This window comes from Myodes glareolus, chromosome 6 (genome assembly GCF_982192425.1).
Source record: "Myodes glareolus chromosome 6, mMyoGla1.1, whole genome shotgun sequence".
NCBI classification, from domain to species: domain Eukaryota; kingdom Metazoa; phylum Chordata; class Mammalia; order Rodentia; family Cricetidae; genus Myodes; species Myodes glareolus.
This window is the reverse complement of record NC_142031.1, coordinates 5,813,693-5,832,315: the sequence shown is the minus strand read 5'-3', so window position 1 is coordinate 5,832,315 and position 18,623 is coordinate 5,813,693.

The window sequence follows — 18,623 nt, the reverse complement described above, 5'->3', positions numbered from 1 at the left end:
TTGGTCTCTTGGAGCATCTTGTCTTATTGGGTGCCACAAATGGCTGCAGGCTGTAATGGTTTCCTTCGGAGAGCACAGGAGAGATCAAAGGGGCTTTAGTACAAGGAACCTGCTGTACCCCAAATACAACCTCTTGTGTATCAATCAGTAAATATGCTTCTGAAAGGCAGTTTGAGGTTCAGGTCCCAGAAATGTTCCTCTCTGCTGCCAGAAAGTCTAACATTACATTCTCGAGTGGCTCTCCGTGTCCCACCACCATGTGTGTGAGTGTTTGCCTGCATGCATTACTTATGCCCACCATGTGTGTGCCTAGTGCCTGCAAAGGCCAGAGAGGGTATAAGAGCCCCCTGAAACTAGAGTTATGGATGGTTGTGAGCAACAAGTGTTCTTGACAGCTGACCACCTCCCCAGCCCCCTCCTTCCCACTTTAAATGACGCTCCTCTCCAGGCCTGAAGGAGATCCGCTGCCGCGCTGGTCCTCCACACACAGTGCTGCTTCTGTCTGGCGCTCTTTTCCAGCTTGAGCCCCCATCTTGGTCTGAGCCCCTTTGATCACAACAAACCTCACTCCTGAAGGGAATTAAGAATCACACGCCAGCTTTCTTCCCAGCTGATCGCTGCTGTTCTCGCTTATTTCAATATGACAGATCCTCTGTTTTAGCCTCCTGTGTGCTGGGATTATTCATGTGCGTCACTGGTCAGCCTCAATGGCACTGTAAGACACACTACAGGGGGAAGGAGGTGCAGCTCCTGAATTAAGCTCTAAGTTATTTTGGAAGACTGCCCGCCACCATCTCTTATAGTATATTCTGGAATGTCTGAACAAAGAAAGAAACGTGGCTGTGAGGACCCAGGGGGTTTGAGTTCTATTGACCCAGTGAAGCAGTTGATTAAGGTGTTAGATGTGTTTTTCTAAAGATTTTTCTCCCTCCTGGAGCATTCTGGGTAATCCTCTGACAAGGCTATGGATGAAGAAAAAGACAGAGCCAGCCTGAGACTTGAATTGCCCCACAAGGTCCACACAGATCACTCAGATTGGGAGACAGTTAAGAGGTTTAATGTCTAGAATTTGAAAGTACCTCGGCTATAATGTTTTTAGCCTAATTTATACAAGTCATTTTCAATAAAATGACTGCTTCTTTCTTGAGGATGGACAGGCTGATGGTCGCTTGGGCAGAGCTAAACCAGCGCTCTCTCTCTCTCTCTCTCTCTCTCTCTCTGTGTGTGTGTGTGTGTGTGTGTGTGTGTGTGTGTGCAGGGTCTGAGGAGACCAGAAGAGGGTGTCAGGTCCCTGGAGAGGGAGTTACAGGTGGTTATGTTACAGGTGGTTATGAGCCACCCAGTCTTATGTGGGCACTGGGAGCCAATCTTCTGCGCAGCCAGTGTCTTTAACCACAGAGCCATCTCTCCAGCTTCCCCTCCTTTTGTTCCAGACAGGGTCTCACATGGCGCAGGCTGGGTTTGAACTCTCACTGTACCTGAGGATGACAAACTACTAATCCTCCTTCCTCAAAAGTGCTGGGGTTCCGGGTGTGTGCTCCTTTGCAGAGTTGAGGATGAAACTTGGGGCATCGTGTATGTTAGGCAATCAGCCTACTGAGCTAAGGCCCTTTTCTGGCATTGATATGATCTGGGGTCGCTACGTCAGTAGTGGGTCGGTATTGGTTGGCATTGGGTTTAGGGTGTTGGTGTGATTTGGCATGAGCATTGGAGCCAGGGTTTTGGTGCTGGGTTCATATTGGCTTGGCGTTGCATTTGGTTCCTGGTGTTGATATTTCTTTAGTATTTCTGTCCAGGCTGTGTTTGAGGTGGGGAAATTTGAAGAGTTTCTACGTTCCCTTGCCTCCTTCATGGGAGTGGTAAGCAAGCAAGCCACGGAGGAAATCCTACAGCTGGTGAAATGTCAGCAGCAGGTAGACACTTGCCACTAAGCCCCGAGTCTGAGGAAGGGGCAGGTACCAGCTTCAGGCAGATACTTGGGGACTGTTCAGAAAGTTGGTGTGGCCGCCTCCTATCTGTGTGTGGCAGTTCAACCGACTGTGATATGCTTCTTCGAAATTTAAGAAAACAGGAAGTGCCCTGGCAGATTAAGACCCAGGAGCCGGATATGCTTCTCTGAATTCCACCCGAGCTGAGGCAACTGAACTCCTAGTCACCACTGACTGGCCATCCTGTGTTCCATTAGGTCAGACAAGGATGCCACCCTCCGCTCACATCATGAAGCTCCTGAAATGGAGCTCACTTCAAAGATGATTGCCGGCGTCCGGAGGGGCTAGAGGACTGCACCCCGCAATATGTGTGCTCCCTGTCCTCAAAAACAGGAGAAAGATGGGTGTCCCTGGGAGAAGCTTGTGTCCCAGCTTCCGGTCTGCGGGACGGCTGGTAGAAGTCCCCCCTCCCTGGAGACTCTCTGGAGACCCTTGATCGACTGGAGGAGACCCACTCTCTTCTGCTTTACTACCCTATGACTTTATTTTCATGTTTTATTAGGGTATATTAATTATCCCTAATAATGGGCTCATTATACCATCTATACGTATGCAATGTTTTTCTGACACGTTCACAAATCCCTTTGCTCTTTTCTTCCTCCCCGTCCCTTGAATCCCCTTCCTGTCCCAACTAGTCCCCCTACTTTCTTTTGTGTCCTTGTGTATGCGCCACGCATGACTCAACGGGCTCCACTAGGTATGTTTAAAGGCGCTGCCACACCACCGAGGAAAAGGGTTCTCCTACCCCCATTTAGGTTCTCGGGGAGACGTGGGGCCGGGTAAGCGCCCCCGTTCTGCAACACGCATCGGAAAAACGCCTCCACAGCGACATCTAGAGTAGAATTTGAGCTCTGCACCAGGCTAAAGTGCTCAGCTGTTGAACCGCAATCTCAGCCCTGTAGATTTTTCTCCAAACTCTTTTTCTGTGCTTTAATAACGCTGCATGACAGACACGTTTAAGAATCAGAATCACTATGAAATGAAAAGTGCTGAAAACAAACCACCCGCTGTGACCTTTAACTGTGAAAGTTAGACACAGTTGTTAAAAGCTAGCACACACCAGGCGGTGGTGGCGCGTGCCTTCGGGAGACAGAGGTGGGCAGATCTCTGTGAGTTCGAGGCCAACCTGGTCTACAACAGCTAGTTCCAGGACAGGCTCCAAAGCTACAGGGAGAAACCCTGTCTCAAAAAACAAAAAACAAAAACAAAAATAAAGTAAAACCAAAACCCAGCACAACACTTGCCTGGCAGGGGACACCATGATCACAAGGTGGTTTCCCAGAATGAAGCTCGCCATTTGCCCTTTGATGTGCTGACCCCTGTGATTTCCCCAAATGTGGTGGTGGTGGGGCTGCACTCACACTCTCACTTAAAAAAAATTTTTTTTTAGAAACCCAACATAATAAGTTTGCAGTAGAGACTGGAGAGGCAGCTCAGCCGTTAGGAGCACTTCCTGCTCTTGCTCAGGACCCAAGTCCCAGCATCTGTATGATGGCTCATAACTGTCTCTTAGTTCTAGTTCAGGGGATCTGATGCCAACTTCTGGTACCCTGGGCACTGTATGAATGTAGTGTATATACACACGAGCAGTCAAAACACCATACAAATAATAATAACGATGATGATGATGATAATTTAGAAATATTTCCTCTAGAACCACCATCTGAGTGGCTGGAGAGATGGTTTTGTGGCTGAGACCGCATCCTGCTCTTGCAGAGGAGCTGAGTTCAGTTCCCAGTACCCCCGTCTGGTGGCTCATCTGTCTGTAACTCCAGCTCCAGGGGATCTGACACTCTCTTCTGACTTCTACAGGCACCTGCTTGCACTGGGTGTGCTTTTGCATAAGTAAATAAAACCAGAAAAGAAGGGAAAAATATTAAAAGAAATCCAGAACCGTAAAATGTGAACAGCAACAAAAGTGGTAATGTGTATATTCCGATATAAATATCAGAAGACAGCCGTTCTGAGATTCCAAAGGTTTTAAAAGTAGTAATGCATATATTTCGATAGAAATATCAGAAGACAGTCGCTCTAGGATTCCAAAGGTTTTAAAAGTAGTAATGCATATATTCCAATATAAATATCAGAAGACAGTCGTTCTGAGATTTCAAAGGTTTTAAAAGTGGTAACGCATATATTCTGATATTAACATCAGAAGACAGTCGCTCTAGGATTCCATAGGTTTTAAGAATCACAGAACCAGAAGAGCCCATGTGCAGTCACAAGCACCATATTTGTCTCATCCTCATGGACAGAACCTCTCTCTGGTGGGGGACGTCATGCGTGGAGTTCTTTGCTGAGATCTAAACTTGGTTTCGTCAACAAACAGGTGTCAGGTTGTTGAGTGACCTCCTGGATCTTGCTTAAATGTGTTCAGTCTCCAGGAGGCTCTGGATCCCTCTCTCCTTCTTCCCCTCCCCCATTTTCCCCTGATGTCACTTAAGTGTGACGCTCAAATATAAATATTTGACACCCACATGCTGCCACACTGGCTGGTGGGAACTGGAAAGAACCTCTACCACAAGAGGGCAGTAGACACCAGCAGCGAGTGGGAGCTAGCTGGGAATGGGGGACTCCAGGATGAACTGGAGTCGTGGGGTCACCTAGTTCATACCCTTTCTCCTGGGGACAAAAAGACAGTCGGGGACATACTGAGATCACACTGTTGGCCAGGGTCCAACAAAGGCTCACTTGTTCTCAGTTAGCTGGAACCAGGACGCTCTGGTGATATACAGGTGTAGTTCCAGCACAGGGGAGGTGGAGACAAGTGGTCCAGTGGACACATGGTGCTTGCTGGCCAGAGAGCCTACCCTACTCAGTGAGTTCGCCGGGCCAAAGAGAGACCTCGCCTCAGAGAATCAGAGTGAATGGCTCCTGAAGTAAGAGACCCAATGTTGTCCTCCAGCCCCCACAGACACTCGTCTGTACACACACGTGTGTAAATACACACGATACACACACCACACACACACACACACACACACACTCACTCGAGGATTTCTAAGACGAGATTCCTGCCAGGATAAAACAACTAAAGTTCTAGGAAAAGCACGATTGACCAAAGCAGACTCAAGAAGACAGGAAATGCATGCATAAAACCACTGTTGGGGAAACTGAGGCAGAAGTAAAAATCCTTGCCAAGCTAATCCAGAGGCCCAGTTCGCCCTTCACAGTCACAGAACAGAGTATTCCAATGTGTTCAGACTTCTGTGGGACACAGACACAGGCCTGGCAAGTGGAGGAAGTGGCCCACTTACTGCCATAACTGCTGAGTCTGCCCTGTGCACCTGTGTGCAGTGCCCAAGGAGGCCAGAAGAGGGCAGAAGATTTCCCCCTGGAGCTAGGGTTACAGGCAATTGTGAGTTGCTGTGTGCATGCTGGGTCTTGAACCTGGGTCCTCTGCAAGAGCAGCCAATGTTTTAACTGCTGACATCTGATGCTGATGTCATCACTGCTGACAGTGATGCTGAGGGACATCTCTCCAGTCCCTCAGTTCTGAAATTATTGAACAAACTAGGAATTCTTCTGAATGAAACAGATTGGGCAATACAACCCCTTGTCTCTTATTGAAAGAGCTACTTGCCAGTTTTAATCATGTCAGATGGTAGTTATCTTCAGATTAATGATTGAGCAGTTCTTGATTCCAACAGGCCTTGCACCCCTGGGCCTGGGCTACATAGCAGAGCCCTCCTCCTCTTCCTCTCCTTTCTTTTTTCTTCTCTCCTTCTTCTGTTCCTTTTCAAAGCAGGAGGCAGGGCTAGAGAGATGGCTCAGAAATTAAGGGCATGTGTTGCTCTTGTAGAGAACCCATGTACAACAACTCACAACTCCCGTAATTCCAGCTCCTGGGGACTCAGCACCCTTTTCTGGTCTCTGTGGGCACCTGCACACACGTGGCATACACACAGAGACATCTAGACATGCACATAAATAAAAACAAATCTTTTAATAAAAAGGAACATTCTATTTAATATTTAAATGGGTTCCACCTTAAGAATTAGTTAGAAATGTAAAATCTCAGGCCATAATCAAATCCAAATCAGGACCTGCAATTACTAAGATTTTTAAAAATGTGCGTGCGTGCGTGTGTGTGTTTAGGTGTACAATGTGTGCAAAAGCCTGTGTAGTCCAGAAGAGGGCAGGAGACCCCATGGTGCTATAGTTCAGGAGTGTAGGCTGCTATGTAGGTGTTGGCAATGAACCTGGGTTCTCTGCAAGGTCAGTAAGCATCCTTAACCGCTGAGTCGTCTCTCCAGCCCATTATTATCTTAAGGACAGTTAGGATACCATCTACCCTCATATCAAGATTTGTTTGTTTGAGACAGGGTCCTCAGGCTAGCTCCTGAAGATGATGGAGATCATGGCATGGGGCTGATGCCCGGATGGAGCAAGTACGAGGAGAGACTGCAGGCATCTTCTGGTCCAAGTCAGGATGCCAATCTTGCTACAGAATGAATAAGAACCATGACTCACCGGTGACACACCGGAGGCTGAGTCCAAACCTGGGTGCAGCACAGTTGGCACTGGGGAGCTGGGGCAGGTGGGGCAGGCGGGGCAGGCGGGGCAGGCGGGGTATGCAAGTTAGGCGGGGCAGGTGGGGTAGGCAGGGTAGGCGGGGCAGCATGGTGGCAGAGCCACTTGCAGCTGCTGCATTTAGGAAAAAGGTGTTCCAGTGAAAGATGTGTGTGGCTGGAAACAGCTTAGGTGGGAGAGGGAAGCAGAGAAGGAAAAGCAGGCTTGAAGGGAAAGTGACCCAGTTGGACAGTGAAAGGACCCTGCCTAGACTGAGGGTCACTCTGCTCTCTGCCCAGATGAGAAGCTGGTGCTCGGCCTCTGAAACCCTCCCATGAGCCACTTCCTGCTGATCCCCGCTTAGTGCATTCAGGCAACAGCTAAGGCAGTGCAGGGGTAATACTTCTCCTGCAGACACACACGGGGCTTGGGAAGAGGCCTGGCTCTCCTGTAGGGAGATCACATTTCCCTCTGAGCCTGAAGCTCAATGCCGCCATCTAAGTGACATTTCTTCAAATGTCAAAACATTGTCTTCAGTTTTGGGTCTGGGAATTGAACTCAGTCTCTCTTTGCTAGGCACATTCCCAGACAGATTTACACTACAGCCCTGAAGAAGCTTCGTTTTTAAATAATGATCACTGGCCCCAAGTTCACTTTTAATCCACTTTCAATTCTTGGGGTGTATGTGTGCACTTTTGTGTGCGTGTGCATGCATGCATGTGTGGCCATGCTGGAACTGAAACCCAGGACTTGATGTATGCTAGGCAAGCACTCTACTACTGAGATACATTCCTAGTGTGCTTTTGCACACACACACACACACACACACACACACACACACACACATAGACACACACACACACGATGGGGGAGACTATGAGATGCCCTTCAGCCTCTGATCTTCCTGCTCTGACCTCCCTAGTTCTGGATTCCAGGTGTGCACCACCGTACCCAGTCTCTGCCATTGTGGGAACAGAACCCTTGACCCCATGCATGATAGCTCAGCACTCCCAACAGAGCCCATGCCCCAGGCCTGGAGCATTTCCTACAGTGTGCTCGTTGCCACAGATCTGCAAGTGGTCCACCTCATCATGCAGGAGAGCCACTCCCTCCATTCCAAGTTCTGCTCAGTTCCCCTCATGAGCACTTCTCTGGCTCCATGCCACATCGGGGTTCCTTTGGGTACCCATGAAGGTGTCCCTGGCATGGAAGGCTGCTTCCAGGTACCCCAGATGGGAAAGGCCCCTCCAGTGACTTCATTCTGACTTGGAACTTCTTGAGGATAGTATGAAACTGCCTGACAATTTTTATAACGTTGTCTCTGTCATACCCACAAAATTCCATCCCATGCCGCTTGGCAGTGAAGAACGGGCAGTGAGCAGAGAGAAAGGAACATAGGCTCCCCACAAGGACAGCCAGATTTGAGTCTTCTCTTGAAAATTACTTTTTGAACCCCCGGCCCAAGAACAAACCCCAAGCAACATGATAGTCCGAGGCATGTCAGGGTGTGCTGACCGTGGTCTGGCGGAAGGAAAGGCAGGAGAGGCAGGAGAGCAGGAGGGAGGATGCTTCCTGCTGTGAGCCCTGATGTTGCAGCAGCTGGAAGCCTCCACTCTCCTCACTGCCAACCGTCTTTAGAGCCGAGACTTTGGGACGTGGTGTGACTTTTAGTAACTGGAGAAAGCCATCCTGATTAACCTCAAACCAGTGTGACGTGGGTCCTCGGGCGACACCCACCCGCAGCCTGCTGTGCTCTTTAAGGACAGTTAATATTTTATTTGCTTATATTTATTTTATGTGTATGTGTGTCTGCCTGCATTTATGTCTGTGCACTTCGTGCATGCCTGCCTGTGGAGGGCAGAAGAGGATGGAGTTACAGATGGCTGTGAGCTGCCCGGTGGGTGCCGGGAACCACGTCCATTCCCCTGGAGCCTGGTACAGTCTTAACCTCAGCATTGCGCCAAGCATGTGTGTGAGTGCCCACAGAGTCCAGAAGAGGGCAACAGTTTCCTCAGGAGTTGGTGTTACAGGAAGGGGTGAGCCATTTAATGGTGCTGGGAACTGAACTCAGGTCCTCAGCAAGAGCACGGATCCATTTCTTTGAACCTTTGATTTTTATCTCAAGACAGACTTTTCCTACGTTGCCCATGTTGTCCCTGAGTTTGGCCTCTCCACCTGGCTGGCCACTGTCTCTAATGGAATGAACATCTAAAGGGATAGGGAAAGGGAAGGGGGTGCCAAAGTGAAGCGCAGACAATGGCAAGTGGCCCTGGGCTGTCTTGGGGGACAGTAGTACTGTCTTGGTCTGAAAGCTGACCCACAGCCCAGTCCCAGGCTGTGTAGCAGACAGCCCCAACAGTTACAAGTACAGGGTGACCATTTATAACGCTCATGGAGCCAGGTGTGGTGGTGCACACCTTTAATCCCAGCACTGGGGAGGCAGAGGCAGGGGAATCTCTGTGAGTTCTAGGTCTATAGAGAGAGTTCCAGGACAGCCAAGACTACACAGTGAAACCCTGCCACAAAAAGCCAAAATAAAAACAAACAAACAAATAATAAATAAATAAAATGCTCATAGGGTTTGTGGTCAGGAGCTCAGACAGTATGAACTGCTCTGTCCCACGAGCCTGGGCCCTAGCCGGGCTGCAGCCCAAACTGGATTAAAGGGTGAGTGTGAACTGCAGCGTTCACCTCCCTCTGCTTCCTGACTGTGGGCGCAGTGTGAGCAGCTGCCTCACCACCCTGCCTGCAGGACGGACTGAACCCTTACGCCATCAGCTAAAAGAACCCTTTTTCCTTTCTTCCCTTGCTGTGGTCGGGCATTTGGTCACGGCAGTAGGAAGAGTAACTAAAATGTGTCTGCTCAAGCCCAGAGCAGCACATGAGGGCTGAAGGAGCTGAAGTTTTGACAGAAACGTCTTTGGTCCCAGGCGAAGCTCTGAATGACACACGCAAGGGCTACACCCAAAGGAGCCGAGGACAGATTGTAACAGCTTGGGTGACACAGGAACACCTGGCAGAAATGACAAGATGGGACTTGGATGGATCTGCTCAGAGACTCTAGGGAGCCATAAGAAGTCAGAGTCCTGCAACATCAAAGCATCAAGTTATCTGATGCATGAAGAACTGGGAAAATGTGAGCCCTTCTCAAGGAAAAAGAAAATGGACGATACCAACGCTAGCTGCCCTAGATGAGGGGCAAAGGCCTTGGCGTGGCTCTTTAGGGTGAGGAAAAGGCGCTCCATGAACAGAAAGGTCTGTTTTTAACAGAAAGCAGAAAATATGAAAAGGAATGGAAACATTATAAATAGAAAATTCAGTATCTGAACCATCATGACAGAAACAGGCGACACAGGGGGAAAAAAGCGATGGAATCAAAATTACAGTTTCAACTTGAAAAGTAGATCAGAAATTACCAAAAACTGTCAGACAGAAATCTTAGAGCTCTCTAGGGCCACAGAAAGATCTAGACAGTTCTGCTTTCGGAGCTGTAGAAATGATAGGGCGCCGGTTCTCATCTGGACAAACCGGGAGTGATGAACGGATGCTACCAAAGCGCTACTAGACTGGCTTAGAAACACTAAACTACGCAAAGTAGGATTTGGATAAAGGAGTACTCCCCAGTTCTCCTCTTAGAAAGAGCGCAGCTCTGCCAGCCGGACAGGACAGCCCTGGCTAGTGGCTGTCTAGGGACAGAAGTTCTGGTTTGTTCAGGGGTGACTGACAATATTGTACACTGTAAATCTGTCCGTTTGTCCGAACAGCCGACCTTGGAATTTCTGTCTGTGAAAGTGTTCAGTTGCTCAAAGTTCAGTTGCTCAAAGCTGGGGCCACGACGCTGAATAAGCCCATGGGGTCTCTGTTCGGGCTGGTTCCCTTTTGTGCATTCGCTAGAAGCAGGCTTGTGCTATGCAAGAGCCTCCTTATTTATCTCTGAGTGCCGGAGTGATTTCTCTGGGGGAAGGCACATTCATTCTGTGACAGTGGAGAAAATACGAAGACATAATGATGGACTGCTTCTCGTCCTGGTTAGGGTTTCTGTTGCTTTGATGGAACACCATGACCAAAGCATCTTGGGTAGGGAAGGGTTTATGCTAGCGTACACCTCCAGGTTAACAGTCCGTTACTGAGGGAAATCAGGGCAGGAACTCCAATGGGGCAGAAACCTGGAGAGAGGAGCTGATGCAGAGGCCATGGTAGGATGCTGCTTACTGGCTTGCTTCCTCTGGCTCCTCTCAGTCCGCTTATAAAACTCAGGACCACCAGCCCAGGGATGGCACCACCCACAACGGGCTGGACCCTGGACCCTCTCCCGTCAATCACTAATTAAGAAAATTCCCCACAGCTGGATCTTCCAGAGGCTTAGCTAGGGTTTCCATTGCTGTGGAGAGACACCATGACTACAGCAACTCTTATAAAGCAAATCATTTAATTGGGGTGACTTACAGTTCAGAGGTTCAGCCCATTATCATCATGGTGCGACATGGTGACGTGCAGGCAGACATGGTGCTAGAGAAGCATCCTACGTCCTGGCTTGCAAGCCACAGGAAGTGGTCTCCCTTACTGGGCGTGGCTGGAGCATAGAAGACCTCAAAGCCCACCCCACAGTGACACACTTCCTCCAACAAACCAGGCCACACCTCCCATTAGTGCCCCTCCCTTTGGGGCCACAGAGGCGTCTTCTCAATTGAGGTTCCTTCCTTTTGGATGATTCAAGCTTGTGTCAATTTGACATAAAACTAGCCAGGATGCTTCCCAAACTGAAAGACATAAGCCTTAAGCAGCTCAGCGGAGAACAGAAAGACAGGCCAGCCATCTGGGTCATGCTCACCAGCTCTATCAGTACAGACACCAGGCAAACAGACCTTGGCCAGCAAGGCAGCTCAGCAGGTGAAGGCGCTTGCCTGCCACCCAACGATGCGAGCCCAAGGACCGGGGTTCAATCCTCAGGACCCATGTCAAGGTGGAGGGGAAAACCTGACGCTACAGAGCTGACCTCTGACCTCCACACATGGGCCACAACACACACCCACTCATACACACATTAATAGTAAATAAAAACAAACGCATAGTAACAGTAAATCAACTAAGGCACTAAAAAGCATTCAAATGGTCCCAGAAAATGGGGGGAGGGGACAATGGAGGAATAAGAAGAGTGTAGTTTAGATGGTAGTGCACGCCCTCAACATGCGCTTAGGTTCTGGGTTCAATTCCCAGCACCACATACTACAACAAAACCAACCAAACAGTAGCAGGAATAGCAGCAACAGCAGTGGGTGCTCGTGATCCCAGTTCTGGGGAGACAGAAACAGGGGGATCCCTGGAGCCTTCTGGCTGGCCGTCTAGCCGCCCTGGCAAGTTTTAGGACAAGAACAGACCTTCTTTTTCTCTCCAAAAAAAGATGGTGCCTGAGTAATGACACCCAAAGTTGAAGTTGTCCACTGGCCTAAACACACACACACACACACACACACACACACACACAGAGAGAGAGAGAGAGAGAGAGAGAGAGAGAGAGAGAGAGAGAGACCAAGACCATTTCACCTGTGATCCTGTCCTGACTAGATAAAAACAAGAGACTGTTTGAACAGAAGAAATGACTCCCTGTGGGCTGAAGAGATGGCTCAGCAGTTAAGAGCATTCTCTGTTCTTACAGAAGACCCAGGTTCAGTTCCCAGGACTCACATGGCGGCTCACAGCCATCTGTAATTCCAGTTCCAGGGGACCTGGAATCTGACCCTCTTCTGACTTCCTTGGGTTCCTGTACACACATGGTGCACATACATACATGTACTCAAAATAAGTCTTGGAAATGTTTTTGAAATGCCTCTCCATGTATGACAACTTCTTTACCACCCAGAGCTTTAGCCTCTAACAGGCTATGGAAGGTTCTCTTTGGCTTTAGCCTCTAATGGGCTGTAGAAGGTTCACCTTGGCTTCTCGATGAGGCACTGTCTCCATTTCCTTTCTGACGACACGTGAATACCCCACCGGAGAGCAAGGTGGGGGAGCAAGGCTTTACTTCAGTTCGCGGTTCCAGTCCGTCACTTCAGGGAACTCACAGCGGCCGGTCACACGACGACCACAGTTAAGAGCAAGCAATGCTCACTCGTGTACTTACTCATCAGCTTTTCTTACACAGCTGGGGCCCCAAACCGGGGAATGGGCCCTCCCACACTCAGGAGGGGCCTTCCTACACCACCAAATGCAACCAAGGCTGTCCCTTAGGGAAAGCCCACAGGCTGGTCTGATCTAGACAGTCCCTCACTGAGACACTCTTTCCAGGAGCACCTAGGTTGTGTCACGTTGACAATTAAAACTGATGCTCACAGACACCCTGGCTTGGGTCCAGTGGCTGGTACAGCGGGTAAAGGGACTTGGCACCAAGCCTAACAACTTGGTGGGAGGAAAGAACTGAATCTTCCTAGAAGTCGTCCTTGAACCACGGTGGCACTGGGGCAAGTTCATGCTTCTCCCCCAAATGAACAAATGAAATGTAAAAACAGAAACAAACTCCCAAATCTCTCATAGACTATTTGACTCCTGTGGCTCCACCCCCAGCATCCACTCCTCAGCTCAGCCTTGCTTCCTGGATGCCCCTCACTCACCCAGCACAAGCCCAGCAGGTCCAATGAGCTCTTTCGAAGTCTCTTAAGAATGACCCCCTATTCACATCCCATGATGCACAGTTTTGTGAATGAGGCAGAAACTCAATTTCCTTTGGCTACAGATACGTTTCTAGTGATTTCTGCTAAAGATAAGAAAGGAATAAGAAGAAACAGATGAACAAGACAGAAGACCCAGCGTTGTATAGAAACTTGAAGACATGTTTCCGTAGACGTCAGCATTCAGGTGAATTCTGAACAGTCGAGAACCACAGGGAAGAGGTTGACAATTAAAGCTTCAGCTGTACCCGCGATTGTAGTTTATGCCAACTTGACACAGCTAGAATCATCAGACAGGAGCGAGCCTCGGCTGAGAAAATGCCTCCATTACATCAGGCTGAAGGCAGGCCTGTATGGCTTTTATTTTTAATTTCTGAGACAGGGTCTCACTATGTAGCTCTGGCTGTCCTGGAACTCACCATCTAGACCAGGCTGGCCTTGAACTCACAAAGATGCATCTGTGTCTGGCTCCCACGTGTTGGAACTAAAGGTGTGTACCACTACACCAAGCTGGAGGGCCTTTTCTTAATTAGTGATAGATGTGGGAGGCCTAGCCCATTGAGGGTGGGGCCACGCCTGGGCGAATAGTCCTGGGTTCTATAAAAAAGCTGGCCGAGCAAGACATGGGGACAAGCCAGTAAGCAGCACCTCGCCATGGCCTCTGCTCAGCTCCTGCCTCCAGGTTCCTCCCGTCACCCCCTTTGATGATGAACTGTTATATGGAACTGTGGAAATAAACCTCCCCAGGTTGCTTTTGGTTATGGTGTTCCATCGTAGCAACAGAAACCCAAACAACGACCCTACCCAAGGGCCAAGGGCATTCTGTCTCTGAGTCAGCTGCTTTGGTGGACTGGGTAGGATTCGTTCTTTTGATTAGGATGAGATTTGAAATTAAACAGAATTGTCAGGTAGGGGAAATAGGTGGGTTGACAAAGTGCTTGCCATGAAAATGTGGGGACCTCAGTTTGATCCCCAGAAGCCATGTAAAACTCCAGGCATAGTGTACATACCTGTAATTCCAGTGCCGCTAGGCTGAAACAGGTAGCGCCCAGGGTGTGCTGGTCAGCTAGCGTAGCTGGCCCAGTCGAATTCAGTTGCTCTGACAGAACACAATGAGTAAAGCAACTTTGGGAAGAGAGGGTTTGTTTTGGCATTGCAGTTCCAGAGGGATAGAATCTATTGTGCTAGAGGAAGGCATGGCCGCAGGAGAGGGAAACAACCTCACAGTTAGGAATGTGTGAAGTCCTATTTCATCCACACAGGAAGCAAGAGTGAAGGAACAGTTAGTGGGACAAGGGCGTGCAACCTCATAACCCACCCCTAGTGGCACACTTCCTCCAGCAACGGTTTCATAACCAGACAGCGCCACCTGGTGGGAAAACACATGACCCTATGAGGAACATTTCATATTCAAATCCTGACACCAGCCTAGTCACTGGGTTCCAGATTCAGAGACAGATCCTGACCCAAGAAAACAGGTTGCAGCCAGGCATGGTGGATGCCTTTAATCCAAGAACTTTGGAGGCAAGGTAGGTGGATCTCTGTGAGTTCGAGGCTAGCCTTGTCTACAAGCAAGTTCTAGGACAGTTAAAACTGATACACAGAGAAATCCTGTCTCAAAAAAGAAAGAAAGAGGGCTGGAGAGATGGCTGCTCTTCCAGAGGTCCTGAGTTCAATTCCCAGCAACCACATGGTGGCTTACAACCATCTATAGTGAGATCTGGTGCCCTCTTCTGGTATGCAGGTAGAATACTGTAACATAATAAGTAAATAAATAAATAAAATTTAAAAAATAAAAAAGAAAGAAGGAAAACAAAGAAGGAAAAAGAAAAACAACAAGTTGGACAGCACCTGAGAAACAATATCCAAAGCAGTCCTCTGGACTCCAACCCCTGCTCCTTCCCCCACCCCAGGAGAATTATCATTAGACTACTGAAGTCGGCTCCAGTGGCTGGGCCTCTTTACCAACAAATCTGTCTTCTCATAGCAACCAAGCGAAGCTTCTGGAGGCTGAAGTGTGAGATGCTGCCGGTTGGTCCTTGTAAGGCCTCCAAAGGCCTCCGTGGCTTGACGACAGGGTCTTCCTCAGGGTACGCTCACAGCTGTCCCTCTTGTCTGGCTCTTGATCTCCCTGCAAGAACACTATCCATCTTAGTTCAGGGTCAGGGTCCACCTTAATGGCCTCAGATCAGGGTCCACCTTAAAGGCCTGCTTTGGCTTAATCACCTCCTCAAAGACTCTGTCTCCAAACAACATCTTTTTTAGAAGAGTCTGGGTTTTAGGGTTTTAACATATGGATTTTAGGAAATATATCTCAGCCCAACCCTTCCATTTCATTGAGTTATAGACAGGAAATAGTTAGAAATCATGAAACGGGGCTAGAGAGATGGCTCAGTGGGTGCTGTGGGTGCCATGCAAACACGAGGGTCTGAGTGTGGATTTCCAGCACCCATGTGAATGCCAGGCATGGTGGCACGCTCCTAGAATCCCAGTGTCGAGGACAGGAGACAGGCTGGAGTACAGTGGCCAGATCATCTAGCCAAACCAGTGAGCGCCAGGTTCAGAGAGAGACTATAACGAAACCGAGGAGCTGAACAATTGCGGAGCATGCCCAACACTGGCCTCTACCCTCCACACACGCACACACACCCATATGAGTGTGTACACACATCATACACATCATACACACACACTAATCATGAAAGTAAACAATGCAGGTGGCTGAGCCTCGACACTCCTCTGAGTATTATTTGTGGTGCGGCTGTGCTTTGATTCTTTTCATTTCCGTTTAGCTCCCCAGCTGGCTCTCAGTTTCCTTTAATATCGATAATAGGACAAAGCACTGGCGAAGCTGTACCAGCATCAGTGAGGTGACATTTTGAGTCATCGGATGAATCAAATCAATAACTAGAGCGGATGTTTACAGTTCGTCACCCTTCCTGTCCCCGTCACGCGGGTGGGTGACACATCGATGCTGGATTCTGCCCAGACGCGGCACCGTCCCTTTGGCAGCCCACTGTTCTTTGTGAGGTGGCCTTCTGGGTCACAAGGATAGCTATAGATACCTCACCTGAAAAAAAAAAATGTCCCAACTTGAAGCATCACTTCACATATTCTGCCTGAAGCACCCTGTGGTGGCTGAGCGTGCTAGAGACTTTCAGCAACCTCTGCATGTGAGCTAGGCTCTGTGAAACAGAGCTCCGATCGTGAACCGTGGCTGTCTGCTCCTGTGTGCTCAGCTGTTCTCGGTGACGGCTAGAGCCACCTGGTCTACTAGCACAAAGCTGCTCTTTCTGGGTACCCTGCAGTGGAGGGGCCCCTGAGCCTACGGCCTGTCTTTGAAAGGGTACACACCTCTACCTTCCAATATGGTCAAGGTCATGCCAAAGTCAGCTGAACAACTAATGGTCCTGCCCGGCCTGAGCCAGCATCTGTCCCTTGAGAAGCAGGGATATTATCACAGCTTTGCACCCACTCTTAGGCTCTGGAGGAGGCATTTGTTGCTTGCTATAGCCTGTTGCATCTCCCAGAACAGCATACGATAGCCTGAGGGACTTCACACAGACAAGCATTCCCTGTCTTGGAAGCTGCATAACCAGATCCAAAGCGTCGATGCAGTCAGTCCTGAGAGGGCTCAGGCCCTGCTCTGCGGACAGCAGACTTCTTTTCCTACATCTCTACATGCACAGAAGTCTCAAGACTCTCTCTTTTTAAAAGAGGGCACCGGCCATCCTCTGAGAATCCCAGCCTCCTGATCTGATCTCACACTGTTTCTCCCATGGCCCCCATTACACTGGAAGTTTCAGCAGGCATACACGCAGGCTATGCTCAGAGCCCAGGGGCATGAAATGCCCAAACTCCCCCGCTTAGAGGGAAAGCTTGAATATGGCCTAGGCCATCTGCTTCACTCAAGCAGGGTGGTGGGGGCGTGGACATCCTGACTAGATTGGGGAAGACAGGCTGGGCCTCTGGGCTTGACTGTAAAATTGGGAGTCCTCTAAGGATGCCCTTGTTAACTTGGCTCCCTTATGTCTGTGCTTGCCTGGCAACTGGAACTGAGCCCTTGTGTGCTAACCCAGTAAGACATTGTGGGAAGCGGGGGGGGGGGGAGATAAGGGAGGGCACTAGGGAGAGGAATAATGAGAAAAACAACAATGATGCATATGTATGAAGCCACCATGATGAAACACAATATTTTGTTTACTAACCTAAAAGATTCATTTAAAAAATCTTTTTATAAAGAGATGCGTGGGGCTAGAGAGTTGGCCCAGTGGTTGAAGAACACTGGCTGCTTTTGGAGAGGACCTGGGTTCAGTTCCCAGCACCCATATGACAGCTCACAACGATTTGTGACTCCAGTCCTGGGGAACGAATGGCTTCTTCTGGCCTCTACAGGTACTGGAAGGCACATGGCACACAGACAAATGGGCACACACATACTCAACAAAACAAGAATAGACAGACAGACAGACAGACAGACAGACAGACAGACACACACACACATGTGCACTTATAGTCATCCTCCTGCCAAAGCTCAGGGTGGATCCACAGACTTCAATCATGGTGGATGGCACCCTGCTGACCTGTTTTGTTGTTTGGTTGTTTTTTTGTTTTTGCTTTCTGTTTGTTTTCTGAGACAGGGTTTTTCTGTAGCTTTGGGGCTTCTCCTAGAACTAGCTCTTGTAGACCAGGATGGCCTCGAACTCACAGAGATCCACCTGCCTCTGCCTCCCAAGTGCTGGGATTAAAGGCGTGCGCCACCACCATCCGGCCTGGCAATGTGTTTCTAATCCTAGCACTGGGCGGGGCGGGGGGGTAGACACAGGCAGACCTCTAGGGCTCATGGGTCATCTTATCAGCCAAATTGGTGAAGCCCAGGCCAGTGAGAAACTGTCTCAAAAAACAACATGGCTCCTAAGGAATGACACCAGAGGTTGACCACTGGTCTCCACATGTGCATACACACATGCATGTAAGAGAGCAGAATAGGGACAAGCGGAGAAGACAATCGAAGCATACACCAGGAAGCAGACACTACCTGCCAACATCAGAAAGCAACCCTACAATACGTTGGCCTCATCTGTCTCCACGGCCCTATCAGTGGGGCTCTGATAGAGCAGCCCTACAGAAGAGCGTGTCAGTCCTGGAGTTGAGGCTGGCCTGCGGGCTGGCTTGGGTCAAGAGAAGGCAGTGAACTTGCGCTTTGCCCTCAAAAGTATTGTCCTCAGTCTGTCTCAAGATGCCCTGTGACTTCTCCAGCTTAAACTGCTGGGGATAAGATATAAGGGGAGGGAGGCTCAGTGGCTAGCCTGGGCTAGCCTCCAAGTGGGCAGTGAGGTCATTTCCTCAGGTTAGCAATAGGCTTTCAATAGTCTGTGGCTGGGGTTTAGAGTCAGAAGACGAGTCCATGATCACCATGGCGGGGAACGTGGGGGTGTGCAGGCAGGCATGGTGCTGG